A 14,623-nucleotide genomic window follows, 5' to 3' on the forward strand; every position below is an offset into this window, starting at 1 on the left:
CACTGCCGTCGGCGTCTTCTCTTCCTTGTGATTTGTGTAGTGACATTTTCTTGTCTCCGGCTTACCTTATTGTAGGAACACGGCATACTCCGTATGACATACGACATGTGCTACCTGGTCCAGTAACGCTTCTGGACACCGGTAGGCTCAGTAGCTAAGTTCTGGGGGAGTCAAAAGCTGTATTAGGATTTTTGACTGCACGAGGGAAGGATGACCTTAACTTCCATCCTGTCCAAGGGTCAACTGGATTTTTTTTTTTTCTAAAGTAGACTCTGTGCCCAGGGTGGAGCCCAGTGTGGGGATTGAACTCAAGACCCTAAAGCCAAGACTTCAGCTGAGATCAAGGGTCAGATGCTTAACCAACCTGCCACCCAGGCGCCCCATGGGTCAGCTGCGTTTTAAAGCAAACTGTTGGAAAATCATAAATAAATAAATAAATAAATAAATAAATAAACAAACAAATAAATAAATAAAGTAAACTGTTGGGCAGCCTGGGGGGCTCAGCAGTCTAGTGCCTGCCTTTGGCCCAGGATGTGATCCTAGAGACCCGGAATCGAGTCCCGCATCGGGCTCCCTGCATGGAGCCTGCTTCTCCCTCTGCCTGTGTTTCTGCCTCTCTCTCTCTCTCATTAATAAATAAATAAAATCTTAAAAAAAAAATAAACTGTTTGGAACCACTTTGTTTCTCCATGTCTGTTCTTCCCTCAACCGCGGTACAACTATCTGGTGAACGCACCCTCTGCACTGTGTACCGTCCTAGGATGTAGGGATACAAAACGTATCTTTCTGAGCATATGTTCTGGTGAGGGGCAACAGCACAATAGATACTAATGTCATGCAGTATGTGATGATGAGTGTGTCGGCGACAAAGCAGGGAAGACGGGCAGCGGGCAGCGGGGGCATCGAAAATTTTCACTGGTGTGAAAATGGTTCTCTGAGGCCTAAAGGGGCTTGGAGGCAACAGGCCATGCAGCATTCAGAGGCCGCATTGTAGGCAGAAGGGACGGGACGGGAAGCATAAATACCCCCAGGCCAGAAGAGGACAAAATATCCCAGGGACATTGTGACTAGAATGGACTTAACCTCGGCTAAGCCCCTGGGCCAAACCTAAGAACGTTTTTTTTTTTTTTACTTCATATGTAAATGAAGTACAAGTCATTTCTAAATGACATTTATTTGGGGTTTCATTTTTATTTTATTTTTTAGATTTTATTTATTTATTCATGAGAGAGAGAGAGAGAGAGAAAGGCAGAGACCCAGGCAGAGGGGGAGGCAGGCTCCATGCAGGGAGCCCGACGCCAGACTCGATCCCAGGACCCCGGGGTCACGCCCTGGGCTGAAGGCGGCGCTAAACCCCTGAGCCACCGGGGCTGCCCTCATTTTTATTTTAAATCCCAGTGTAGTTAGCAGACAACGTTATGCTGCTTCCAGGCGTAGAGCATAACGTTCAAAGGATAAAGCGCGCTCCTTGCTCTCCCCCATCCGTCCGGTTCAGCCGCCCCCACCGCCTCCGGTAATCACCTGTTTGCTCTCGATACCCAAGAATCGGTCTCTCCGTTTGTCTCTTTTCCTTTGCTTGTTCTTTCGCTCTCTTAGATTCCACGGCAGAGTGGAACCACATGGCATTTCCCTTTGACCGGATGACTTCACTTAGCAGGGGACTCGGTTTCCACCCGTGTCATTGCCAATGGCAAGATGTCATTCTTTTCACGGCTGAATACTATTCCCTGGTGTAGCTACACTACATCCTCTTTATCTGAGGGGTAGTAGCCAGAATATGTTAAGGACTCCTACAACACAACACCCCAAACCCAAATAATCTGACTTAAAAACGGGCAGAAGATACAAACACATTTCTCCAAAGAAGACGTCCAGGCGGCCGGCAGACACGCGACGATGGTCGTGGTCACCCAGCATCGGGGAAATGCAAGTCGAAACTGTAATGAGATCCCGCCGCGCATCGGTCAGGATGTTAAAATCAACGACACAAGAATCAACAGGTGCTGGGAGGGTGTGGGGGAGGGGAGCCCTCTCGCCTGTGGGTGGGGATGCAGGCGGGGGCAGCCACCGTGGAGACGCGTGGGGGGGCCTCAGGACACTACAAATAGAGCTGCCCTTTGATCCAGCAATTATGCTACCGGGTATTTACCCCAAAAATACAAAAACACGAATTCAAAGGGGCACCTGTACCCCTAGGTTTGCAAACTACGTATATGTCACCTCCTGCTCAGCCTGCAGGGGTTTCCCTTCCTAGATCATCTTTCCAGAAATAACTCAAGAGCCACCAATGCTTCCCGGCTTGTTCTTTCATCTCTTGTGAGCAGCACAACGTGCCTTTTCCAAACTCCTTAGCGTATCCGTCACTTCCCACCTCCCTATGGATTAGGGTTACTTTTGCCTCATCTCCCTTTAACTTGTACACTGAAGGCAGGAAATGGATCTGATTCATCGACTTATTCTCTGCGGACTTCAGCCTTGCCCCCGGTAAGCGTTCAATAAATATTTCTGAGAACTTTTGAGAATGTGCTTTCTCTCAAATTAAGCTCCAAATTGGGATATCATCAACCTCACCTCCACATCTTTATGATAACAAGGAAATCTTTTTAGCCGTACTTCCTTGAATTTCAGGTCGCTGAGTACTCAAAGATTTTCGCCAAAGTATTGCAACTCATCAATATGCAAAACTTCAAGCTAATATTTCCAGCTCCAACAATCTTGAGGAGTAACACATTTTCCCCACGCAATCGCAAACAGAAAGAAAACCATTAGTTTTCCGCAACTTCGCTGTAAATAAATAAAAATGACAGATTGCAACGTAGCTTTGCTAAATGTAATCAAAAATCTAAAAAAGTATATATTTAAATATCGCAAGTAGGTAAAACATGTAAAAACCAGGCTGAATTTCCACTTTTGCTCAATCTGGCGCTGACCAGTGACTTACGCCCTGTTATTTCCTGAGTGAAAAGTTCATTCCAGAAGATGCCTCTTTGTAGGAGAACTACAGGGTCTGACGCGGGACTGTGAGGATGTGACAGCCAACACGTCACTCCAAAAATGAGGGACGGAGACGACGTAAGACGGCGTCCTAGAGCATTTAAGATAATTTGCTCCCAATTTTTGCTCATTCCTCCAAGGTACAGAGGGGTCTAAATGCCACGTCACTAATTTGTAACTGACCGGGCAGACATTTCAGCTCCATGGTTCCTGCTGCTTTTCAAAGAACAAAAAAATAAATGGGGACGATAATAAGGGAAAAACAAGCTCCCCCTATTTGGGGGAAAGCAAGTCCTTCTCTGGAATCGCTTCCTCTTCTGTGCTTGTCTCCGTGCATGACGCCAGGTGACACCTGTCGGGGTTTCCGGGCCTCCGTGCGGGGGCCTCGCCCGCAGAGGCGGGTCCTTGGCCTGAGGGACGCCCTGCACCCAGTTGCATGCGGCCTCCAGTCTGGCGGCAGGTGGACCCCGCGGATGCAGGCTCGGCAGCTGTCTGCCCGTGACCTGTCGAGGCACCAGGACCTTGTCCCCGGGGACAGAAGGGCTGAGAAGCGAAGGCCGCACCACAGTTCTGGCCATTACATTCCAGAAACTCCCCAGCCCCAAGGAAAACAAGGTCATGCCCCCTGGGTCCTCCTGGGTAGAGACACCCGGGCCTCTCCCGGGAACGACCCTTCCCGTTCGCCTTCCCTTCTCCTGGCCCAGCATCCCCCTTCCTTCCCAGCTACAAGAGCATCACTGCCTCAGTCGTCTAGGATGCACTTGCTTTTACCCAAAGCCAAAGCCAGTCCCAGCTGGCATCTTCACCACTCGCCCAGGTATCCACGCAGTAAATATTTCAGGAGCACCCACCACGCAGCTCACTCCGCTAGGCTTGGGAGACCAAGTACGGGGCCACACAGGTCCGGGCCCGACAGTCCCTCGCTGCGGGTGGCAGCCAAGGGCGAGCACCCTGAGAGTGGGGAGCCAGGGCCTGGGTCAAGGGCTTTGCTGAGGCAGGAGGCCTGCGTCAGAGCCCGGGGGGGGAGGCGGGGACAGCCTAGAGGCCCCAGGTGCTGGGCTGTGACTGTCCGAAGCTGCCCTCGGGGACACGGCACAAAGCAGCCAGGGGGGGACAGCTCACGGAGCTCCGGGTGCGGTACCTGCAGCAGGGCTGCACCCGAAGGCTCCTGGCCGAGGCTGGAGGGCTCCTGGCCCCTAACCGGGTGGCAGCCGGGGAACCCTAGCTGTGCCCACGTCGGGAGTTACAGGGAAGACACGGGGCCCCAAGGCAGGAGAGGGCCCCACGCTCCCAGCTTCCCACCATGCACTGCACACACCTGGCAGGGCAGCCCACGGGAGCCCGAGTCCGACAGGTGCCACGCGGAGGCTGCAAGGCTGCTGGGCAACATCTGTGGGACCCACGTGGAGCCCTAGCAGAGTGGCGGCAGGCCCCACGGCCACGCGCTCCGAGCCCAGCTGCCTGGTGCCCCACCGTAAGGCTCCCTGGAAAAGCAAAAGGATAGACCGAAGATCAGCGGTCGCTGGGCCTGGGAGCAGGGGGGCGTGGGAGGAAGGGGCCCTGGCCAGGCGGAGATACACCCGGAGCGCACCCCATGACGGCGCAGGTGGCTGCGAGTGGCTGTCCTCCAGGCGTCCAAGGAGAACCCCCAGCTGCCAGCCACTGGCTGAGCGACGTCGCCCCAGTGGCTAAATCCCTTGGCATCTCCCTCCTTCGCCTCAGAAGATACCCGAAACCTCTTCATTGCAGGACAAGCTGGACCAGGTGGGCCAGTGTGGACGGTGCTCGGAGCCGCCCGTCAGCCCGGCAATTCCGCTCGTGCGGGCCCCGTAGTGCTGCGGGTGGGCCCGCTGTGTGCCAGGTGCCGTGGCGCAGTGGCTTTGGGCGGACCCCCTCCTCACCCCCCGGCGGGGGACGGGCCGCACCAGCACTGGCCCCGCAGCGCACTCAGTCCTCAGCCAGAGCCGCCCAGGTAGCTGCAACGCTGTGGGGATAGCAGGCCTCGCCCTGCAGGGCGGGCTCGGTCCCGCTCAGCCGATGGCCTCCCGGTGGGCAGTGGGACATCAGCGTGCAGAGGCCACGCCAGAGCACCCGGGGCCATCTCCCCGCCCGGCCGACGCTGCGGCCCCTGGGAAGTCACTCACCTCCTCGGCGGGGACGTTCCCGCGTGGGCTCTGGCAAGGATGAAATGCGCTACGGAACGCAGGCCCTTGGAGCGGTACCTGGCACGGCGCGGGGCCGTGAAGTGTTGGCGCGTATTCCCCGGTTCGCAGGGATCCAGTCCTCGTCGGACTTCCTGTGACCTTCATTTTCAGTGCGGCCACCTTCACGTAGCTCATTTCCACGCTGTCACTTGTAGTTTTAATGTAGATTCATGTTCCCCTGTTGCTTTATCTCAACTACAAAATGAATCTGAGTCCTATTTCAGTTTGCAAAACAGGGATTCAGAGAAATTAAATGATTTGCCCAAGATGAGACAGCCAGATGGTATCATGCCAATTTGTTCTCAGAACTTGGGCTTTTCCCATCACGCCACCCCAGTTACATAAGGAGCTATTGAGAAAGAGGCTCCGCAGACATACTTCCGTGCATGTGTTATGTAAAGTACAGGCCCTAATAAAGAGGCGATCACAGAAAAGTTGAAAGAACATGAACGGGTGACGATCCGGCCCCCTCCCCTAGCTCTCGAGGCTTCTACCTCGCCACCGAGGCCCTGCTGGCCCGGCCTCTGCGTGTGGCCGGCGACCAGGAACTGATGGCTTCCTGGGGGGGCTTGGGGTTGTGCCGCGCTCTCCATCAGAAGGGAGCTATTTTAAGCCACTTTTCCTAACTACTACCTTCCCTCGTCACTGCTAGTCCTGTCAGCGGAGCCGCCCCAAATAAATCTTTCATCCACGTACTAAGCCTCCAAGTATTTGAAAACAGCTACTATAGTCACGTCCTCGCGTCCAAGCTAAACGCCGCTGCCGTCTTCCACCGCCCTCCCCGACACAAGGCTTTGGTCACCTCTCCCCCTCGTGGATGTCCCCCGGAACACATCCTGCTTTGCCAGCACCCTGAAATACGGTGCCTGCCAGCACCCTGAAATACGGTGCCTGGCCCTAAACAGATCCCCATCCCTGAACTAAGCATGTTTTCCTGATGAATATAATGTTAAGAACGACCCTAAAACCCTCACGGATATAAACGCTGGGGCTTTCACCACCTCTGCCAAGGGTCTGCCTTCTCCCTGGGAGCCCCGTCCCTGGGAGGACTCCCGTGACTCACAAAACCGCCTTCCAAATCACTGCCACCCTTTCCTCCCTTCGTGTTGTCTCGTGATCATCACCCACTTAATATTTGCCTGCTTAGAACCCAGTATCTCGACATGTCCAGAGCGTTTTGTCACCTAACCGACATCTAGACCACGAACTTTCTTGAACCCAAACCCACTTGACGATCTCAGCATCCTGCCACCCAAGTCTACCTCCCACACCTGCGTGGAAACAACTGCCTGCCAAAGGCAGTGAGAAAGACAACCGCCAGGCATGCTCCCGACCGCCCACTCGTGTCCGCTCGGGGTCCCGGGTTCAGCCGGCTGCAAAGCTCCCTCGGCACTCCCGAACCCGCACCCCCTGCATTTCTCTCAAGGAGACCAAGGGCGCCTGGTCAGATACGGACCAAATGCTCGGTGTGTGATGGGCCTGTCGTCCCCGTAGTCGCCTGGTCTGCCAACCTGGGCCTCCACGGAGCTCCAGCTCAAGGACGTAAAGGGACCCAGGGCTACACCAGGGCAGACGAGGGCCTCCGGGGGAAATTCCCCGAGGACTCGGGGCTGTCCAGAGAGACGACACGGCCTAGGCACACAAGCCAATGAGAAGAGGGCATGTTTGAAGGAGTGAAACAAAGCCCACAACCGAGGGAGAAAGAAGAGTGAAGAGGTCCGGGGCTGCAGAGGCCAGAGGGGCCAGACCTCGCACGGCGTGTTAGGGAGGCTGGGCTTCATCTGAGGGCGACGGCGAGCCGGGGAGCCCTCGACTGATGTTAACAGAAGAGTGACACGATAAAATTTGCATTTTGCAAAGATCACAGACTGTTCTGGGCACTTCTGCTTTGAGAGAGAAATGGGAATAGTTCACCTCCAAGGTCCAGACCAACGTAGAGTCTGTGCTTCTCTTGCTTAGCTAATTAAGAGACCCAAAGGACGATTAGCTTCCTCTGGAGTATTGTACTTTTCTGCTCCTCATTAAACCGTCTACACTCATCACTCCCGTTGGGTGAATTCTGGTGTGTGTGTGTGAGAGAGAGAGGAAACCGGGGGGCCTTGGTGCAGCTCGCATCACAATATCCTTGCGTGCCACGGACACGATAGATTCTCACGGTCGCTGGCGTCCTTCCCGCTCGGCGAGTGGGGCGGCGGAGGGCTGAGACCATCAGCGGCCTGATTCATAAGCTGCAAAGGACACGCGCTCCGACTACCGGTACCGAGAGAACCAAGGAAGCGACGAAAGGTTGACAGAGACTCGATTAAAATTTCATTTTTACCAAGCATCATGCTGTCAAAAAAAGAAAAAAAAAAAGGAGCAGATGATTAGGTGGTGAATTCAGGATTCCTAATGTCACCTGTTGAGAAAAGTTACCTGTAACTTGGAGACAAGAACAAAAGGCGGAGTGTTGTTGTTTCCATGCCACACTGAAATAGTATTGAACAGGTCTGCTCAAGGATCACTTAGTTTTCCAAAACAATCCGCCTCTGCTTGACTTTGCTATTGAAAATAGACATTAGGGGCACCTGGGGGGCTCTGGTTGAGCGCCTGCCTTCAGCCCAGGGTGTGATCCCAAGGTCCTGGGATGGAGTGTCACGTCGGGCTCCCCGCATGGAGCCCGCTTCTCCCTCTGCCTGTGTCTCTGCCTCTCTCTGTGTGTCTCATGAATAAATAAATGAAATCTTAAAAAAAAAAAAGAAATAAAAAATAAAACTAGACATTAAAAAAATAACAAAATAACACAGACATTAAAGGCTCAGGTTCTGCGAAGTCACATGTCCTCTTACAGACCTGTGTCTAATACACAGTATTTTTTTTTTTTTTTTTTTGCCCAAATGAAAAAGTAACCCCAATGTCATAGTTCATCGTACTGGTGGAGACTGACCACTTTGTTTCTAACATAGAATCTACCGAACATCCCTTTATTAAGTTACGTACAGACCCCCTGCCCCTCAGGTGCCTTTGAGCCAGCTTTATGATTTAGTGACTTCCTCATTAATAAAGGAGTCGGATAAGGTCTTTGGCAGGTATTCATTCTGTATTTGTATGAAATTCACATTTTAATGTTTGCAAAGTATTCTTTGATGTTAACACCCCGAATTCAGTGCCAGGAGGCCTGGGTGGCTCAGCTGGTTAAGCGTCAGGCTTTAGGTTTCAGCTCAGGTCATGATCTCAGGGTCAAGGGCTCGAGCCCCAGGCCGGACTCTAAGTTCAGGGCAGAGTCTGCTTGAGATTCCCTCCCCTTCCTCGCCCTGTCCCTCTGCTCCTTCCCCTGGGTCGCGATCGCTCACTCGCTCACTCTCAAATAAATATATAAATAAAATCTTTAAAAAGAGATGGAGAGAGAGAGAGAATGCAGTGTAATTTTTATTATGTCCCTGTCTTTCTGCCGAACTTCAAGGTCTGATTTTTGAGGGGCAGGGGGATTTTTTTTTCATAATGTTTTTTTCTCATCCTTTCTTCGTCGTGTGTTGGCTCCGGCAAGAAGGTCAGCGCTGGGCAGACTCGCACACCCTTATTCCTGGCATCTCCGGAAACAACAGCACATATGAGTGATACTTATTCTGGGCGCAGAAGAAAAGGAGGCCCCGTATCTTTTCCTTGCTCTGTTTTTACCACTGAAGTTCTCCTCACAAAAAAATTAAAAAAAAAAAACAAACACAAAAACTAAACCAAAAAACCGATTTCCTAGAAATGTCTTCTAAGTTGTGAGAGGATTCTTGTCTGCTTTAGTAGAACATACGTGGGTTATTTTGTAAGTTATTTATGTATTTAGGCCCAATGTGGGGCTCAGACTCATGACCCCAAGATCAAGAGTCACATGCTCTTCCAACTGAGCCAGCCGGGCGCCCCCAAATAGAAATCATATTTAAAACCAAGTCAGAATGCCCCTTACTGCTCGGTCCGTGCTCCTTTTATTTAGTCCTACAGAGTTCCTACGCCTCCGGCTTTGTCTCCCTGCGCGATAAGCACACATGAAGCCAGGTGCTGGCTGCTGGGGGAAGACGGTGCCTCCTTACAGACACATGGAAACCAGTGCCAAAAAACAGAAGATGGAATCAATGAAAAATTTCATCACAATCTAATACCTGATGGAACCCAAGGCTTTTGTTCCACCTTCCGATGAAAATAAACAGTGGTACACTTACTTGTATATTTATGACCATCGTCTGAGTTTCCCTTATACTTTGAACCTGCTGCTTTTCCCCGTGTTAAAAAAAAAAAAAAAAAAAAAAAGATTTTATCCCTAAACATCATATAAAAAGGCCTAGAGGACATAAGCACCCCTGGCTCCTTACCGTCAAGCTAATTCAAAGGGAAATCGCTCTTTTTGATGTCAACTAGAATCACCTTAAAATCTGTTATGTGGGTTCCTGTGGCTTTTTCAAAATATAATATTGGTCTTAAGAACTCAGATTTGGGATCATTTTGACTGTTAGTGTAAATTTTAGGTCCTTTGATGCCAGAAGAATTCCCCGTTTCCAAGCCGTTGGGGAGGTAAGTAGAGGCTGCCGATCGGGCTCCGGGGCCGTGACAGCCTAGGCCGCGCCGCCAAGGTCCCTGGGGACCAGGTAGGGTTGTGCAGCCTGGGTGGCCTGGAGGCTGCCCACGGCCGCATCGGTTACAAGGGGCTGCGGCAGGTGCTGCTCGGCCGCAGGGCGTCCCACTCGGCAGGCTGCACAGTCCGGCCTGCTCTCCTCGGGTCGCCAGGCCCTGCGACAGCCCGGGAGCTCATCTTGGTGGCGGCGGGGGCCCAGTGATGGCAGGCACCGCAGGAGTGAGGCTGTACAAACACCGCAAGCAGGGGTGAGGCTCTATGAGCACCCCAAGCCAGGGCCCCAGGCCCACGGCCGGGAGGAGGCCGGAGAGGGCCGGACAATCATCTGAAGCGTGAAGTCGCTCCTCCCGGTTCGCTGGGGTTTCCGTCAGTGCCCCATTACTCCAGCCCCCTGCATTTCCAGGCCATCGGGAAGGCCAGGCCTGGAGGCAGTGCCGCGCTGAACGTGCGCCCCAAGAGTCAGCCTCTCTCCGGCCGGGTCTGTTCTCGGCCTCCAGACAGCTGAGCGGAGCACTGAGCCCCCGCGAGCTGCCCCCGCAGTGCCCCCAGCCCGCACCCAGGGGGGAGGGCGGGGAGCGAGCCCTGGGGTCCCACAGCCGCCAGGCCTGGCAAGCGGTGGGAGGAAGGCTGGGCCCGACTTCCCCCCAGAGCCGCTCAGCCTGGTCTGCGCCCCGAGGCAGGAGCCAGAGCCGTGGCCGAGCAAGCAGCGGGCCAGCCGCACCCGCTGGAGAGCCCGGGCCCACCACGCCCCTTCCCTGGGGACAGGTCTGAAGACTGTGAACTGCCCCCGGGGAGCACGGGGGCCAAGGCGCAAACAAGGCCGTTGGGTCCACGTCTAGCACGGGCCTGGGAGCAGAGCGCGTGGGCACCGGCCCTTCTGAGGTGCAGAAAAAATGCCCGTGTGCTCGCTCCCCCTTCACCCGAGCTCGTTGGGCACTTCTCTGCCCCGCGGGCACAGAACCCGCTGGCCTCGGGCCTGGTCCCTGTCACCTGAGAGGCACACCGGTGGCCTGGACCGCGTGTCACTGGGGGTGCCCCTCCAGAGGCAGCACGCGGGGTGAAATTGGAATAAATCTCATGTCAAATTCCACTTGAAAATCCTTAAGAAAGGGCTGGGTTTTCCTCCAGGGTGAGAAGTGATTATTCTTTGATTGGGTCCCTGGTGAAGGAGTCAGTCGTCCTGCGTTTAGGTTCAGATCACGTGTAAAAGCGAAATACTTACATACTAGATCCTTCTTCAGCGGGAGAGCTACCCACCAATGGGAGCTTGAGAAACCGAGCTCAGCTGGTCCCGAGTGAGATTTAGGTCTCCCGGCTTAAACCCACTCCTTTTTTTTTTTTTTTTTTTTTTTTTAATTAATTTTTATTGGTGTTCAATTTACCAACATACAGAAAAACACCCAGTGCTCATCCCGTCAAGTGTCCACCTCAGTGCCCGTCACCCATTCCCCTCCAACACCCGCCCTCCTCCCCCCTTCCACCACCCCTAGTTCATTTCCCCGAGTTAGGAGTCTTTATGTTCTGTCTCCCTTCCTGATATTTCCCAACATTTCTTCTCCCTTCCTTTATATTCCCTTTCACTATTATTTATATTCCCCAAATGAATGAGAACATACACTGCTTGTCCTTCTCCGATTGACTTATTTCACTCAGCATAATACCCACTCCTTTTTAAATAAGTGCATATGCTTTTTCAATCAACTCCTCTCTCTCTCTCTCTCTCTCTCTCTCTCTCTTTCCTGCTTTCTTGGGGTTTTTTCATCTAGCTCTCTCTCCTTGTTTTCCTCTCAGCACCTCCCCTCTTTGTCTTTGGTTTGTTTATAGGTCCGACTGCACGTGAAGCACACATAAGGGGCAAGTGTTCCGGGCCTCACCTTAAGCAAAGCGACGAGAGCTATGACGGAGCGGAAGTGGAACCAAGATACTGTAGATGATGCTAACTGTATACCTGGGAGTTCACTGCTCCGGATTAAGGAACTCAGGTTAATTCCAAAGTAGCATTAGGATCAAGGAGAGCCAAGAGCCTTCCTGCGCCGCACGTCAGCAGGGAGACTGCTGAGGCCTTGGTGGGGAGCCCCCACCCCCCGGCATCGGCACCATTGTGTGCTGGGACCCCGAGCTATTAGCCTTCAGTTAGTATAGCACCATATTTGAAAAAAAAAATCGTATGTTGATTTTTTTTAATCTTTTTTGGAATGATTCCAAGATTTGGGTGCTTTTGAGCTTTTTAAATCTGCAGTATTATTAAATCCCCTGAGAAGAGAGTAGAGAATTCTTCCTGGAGAGTAAGAGAAGCCTTCACAGAACAGACAGTCCTTTGAGCTGAGCCTTAAACAGGTTGAAGAGGATGCCAGGTGGGCTGTGGGGTGAATCCTCACTGGGGGCAGAAGGACTCGAACAGAAGCAGAGAGAGTCTCCTTCGTCACAGAACTAAAATCACAAAGTAGAAGAAATCCCACTACTGTCTTATCACCACTTTGCCAGCACCTGCTTGCCCTACATCCCTCCTCTCACCTGCCAGGAGCATGGGTCTGCACCCGCGGCCCGTTCCAGGCAGGAGAAGCCCAAACCTACAGGCAATTCTATTTCTGTTCCCAGCACAACTACCCATGTTGAGCTAAGGTGTTGGAGTTGGCGAGATCTTCACGCTCTGGCCTCTTCCCTTGAGCTTTCCCCAGTCTGTCCTCTACCAGGGTCATCTTTTCCCGGTCCACGTCCCAGCACACCCCAAGCTCTGCTACGGCGCACCAGCACGTACTACATGGACTCATCGTGTGCCGGCCCTGGTCTGTCTCCCCGCCAGGGACAAGGCTCCTTTGGCAGCAGGGACACGCTCTCCCGCTTGTACTAATCTGAGCTCAGCCAGCCTTTTCACAAATAGATTCTTTCTCTGGGAAAATAGAGACCAAATGAGGAGATGCACTGTTTTTATTACTAAGTGATGACATGATGAAAATATTGGCTTCAGACACGGACTCCTTCACTACCTTTGTGCCGTCCATGTTTTAAATATCGTCTATTTTCATTTTTATTTTCAGAGACGCGTCTCGATAAAAATGAAAGGGTTTATGACACCCAATGTACAACTTGCTCTAACAGCTTGGCTCTACTTTGTGAAGCCTTCTGGTTCTCTAATTCATCTTGCTCTCACTAAAAACTGACAGAAATGATTCTTTTTAAAAAACCCAAAAGCTTCTTTAGACATAGTGGTCTTTACCACCCAACCTTGCAGTGATTTAAGTGCAAATCAAATTTAAAACATACAGATTAATTGCATAAGGATTTGAAATGTTTATTGTACTATAACCTTCCCATCTAAAACAAAATGGCCAAGCACAACAATGTCAACGTGCTCTATGCAAACCAAGATTCACTCGGTCTTACCTATTTTTTTTTTCGGTCTTACCTATTCTATATATAAAATATTTTTTACATTTGATCTTTAATAACATAAATTAGTTGATCATTAAAGTCAATAAACTCATCCACTAGACCAGTATCAAGCGGTCTGTATAAGTTTCACCATACGGTAGATGTCCACTACCTTCTCTCCAACTGGAAAAGATTAGCCTTTCTTCTTAGCAGGCATTTTTCTTTAAATCTTGTTTTTATTTCTATTTTTTACTTTTATAAATTTATGTTTTATTGGTGTTCAATTTGCCAACATACAGAATAACACCCAGTGCCCATCCCATCAAATGCCCACCTCAGTGCCCGTCACCCAGTCACCCCCACCCTCCGCCCACCTCCCCTTCCACCACCCCTAGTTCATTTCCCAGAGTTAGGAGTCTCTCATGTTCTGTCTTCCTTTGTTTTTATTTCTTTTTTTTAATTTTTTTTTAATTTTTATTTATTTATGATAGTCACAGAGAGACAGAGAGAGAGGCAGAGACATAGGCAGAGGGAGAAACAGGCTCCATGCACCGGGAGCCCAATGTGGGATTCGATCCCGGGTCTCCAGGATCACACCCTGGGCCAAAGGCAAGCGCCAAACCACTGCGCCACCCAGGGATCCCTGTTTTTATTTCTTAATCAGGGTTTCCACATTTAAATTTTACTGCTAAAGAGTGATTCTAAAAGAGTGATCAGATTCCTCTTCTCCAGCAAGATCATTTTCTTATGTTCAGCATCTATGTCATCTCCCAGAAATTCAAATTCAGATCCACGTCCCTAATTTGAGAAACCAACCTTAGCATACTATGGCATATATTCTGGCCATTTCATCCACTGTTGGTGGCAGTTATAATTAAGTTCTTTCAAAATGAACACTGGCTATCAAGAACCGTAAAATATCCAATATGGTAGCTACATGTTCTGTTCCTTAGATGGAAAATCAACCTGCAAAATTTTTATACGGATCGCTGAATCAGATTTCACCATGGTGGGCCCTGGCTCTGCCCAGACTATAAAACCTTTCATTGAATTTTACAGTATAATTATCTGGAGGGCTGTAGGATGTGGAGAAAGACGAACCCTCATGCACTATTGGTGGGAATGCAAGTTGGTGCAACCACTATGGAAAACAGTATGGAGGTTCCTCAAAAAATTAAAAATAGAATTTCCACATGACCCAGTAATTGCACTACTGGGTATTCGCAAACAACAACAACAACAAAACTCCCTGGTATCATTCAAAAAGTCATATGCATTCTTATGTTTGTGGCAACACCCTTTACAATACCCAAAATACAGAAGTAACCCAACTGTCCGTCCATTGATGAACGGATAAAGAAGAGGAGATCTACATAGACACACTGGAACATTCCTCAGCCGTAAGAAAGAATGCGATCTTGCCATTTGTAACTGGATGGAGCCACAGAGTAGG

At 51.1% G+C, this 14,623-nt stretch overlaps 1 long non-coding RNA gene across 2 annotated transcripts in view; it reads right to left on the reverse strand.

The window, feature by feature from the left end:
- LOC112910476 (uncharacterized) overlaps positions 1 to 6,020 on the reverse strand; it is a 57,652-nt gene extending 51,632 nt beyond the window's left edge. The window contains exons 1-2 of one of the 2 annotated variants that reach the window (XR_012000361.1): positions 5,139 to 6,020; positions 4,313 to 4,478 (exon numbers count right to left, since the gene is read on the reverse strand). This is a non-coding gene — a long non-coding RNA (uncharacterized lncRNA). The remainder of the gene's footprint in view (positions 1 to 4,312; positions 4,479 to 5,138) is intronic. The other variant, XR_012000360.1, reaches the window with a different exon arrangement.
- Positions 6,021 to 14,623: the final 8,603 nt, after the last annotated feature.

This window comes from Vulpes vulpes, chromosome 3 (genome assembly GCF_048418805.1).
Source record: "Vulpes vulpes isolate BD-2025 chromosome 3, VulVul3, whole genome shotgun sequence".
NCBI classification, from domain to species: Eukaryota; Metazoa; Chordata; class Mammalia; order Carnivora; family Canidae; genus Vulpes; species Vulpes vulpes.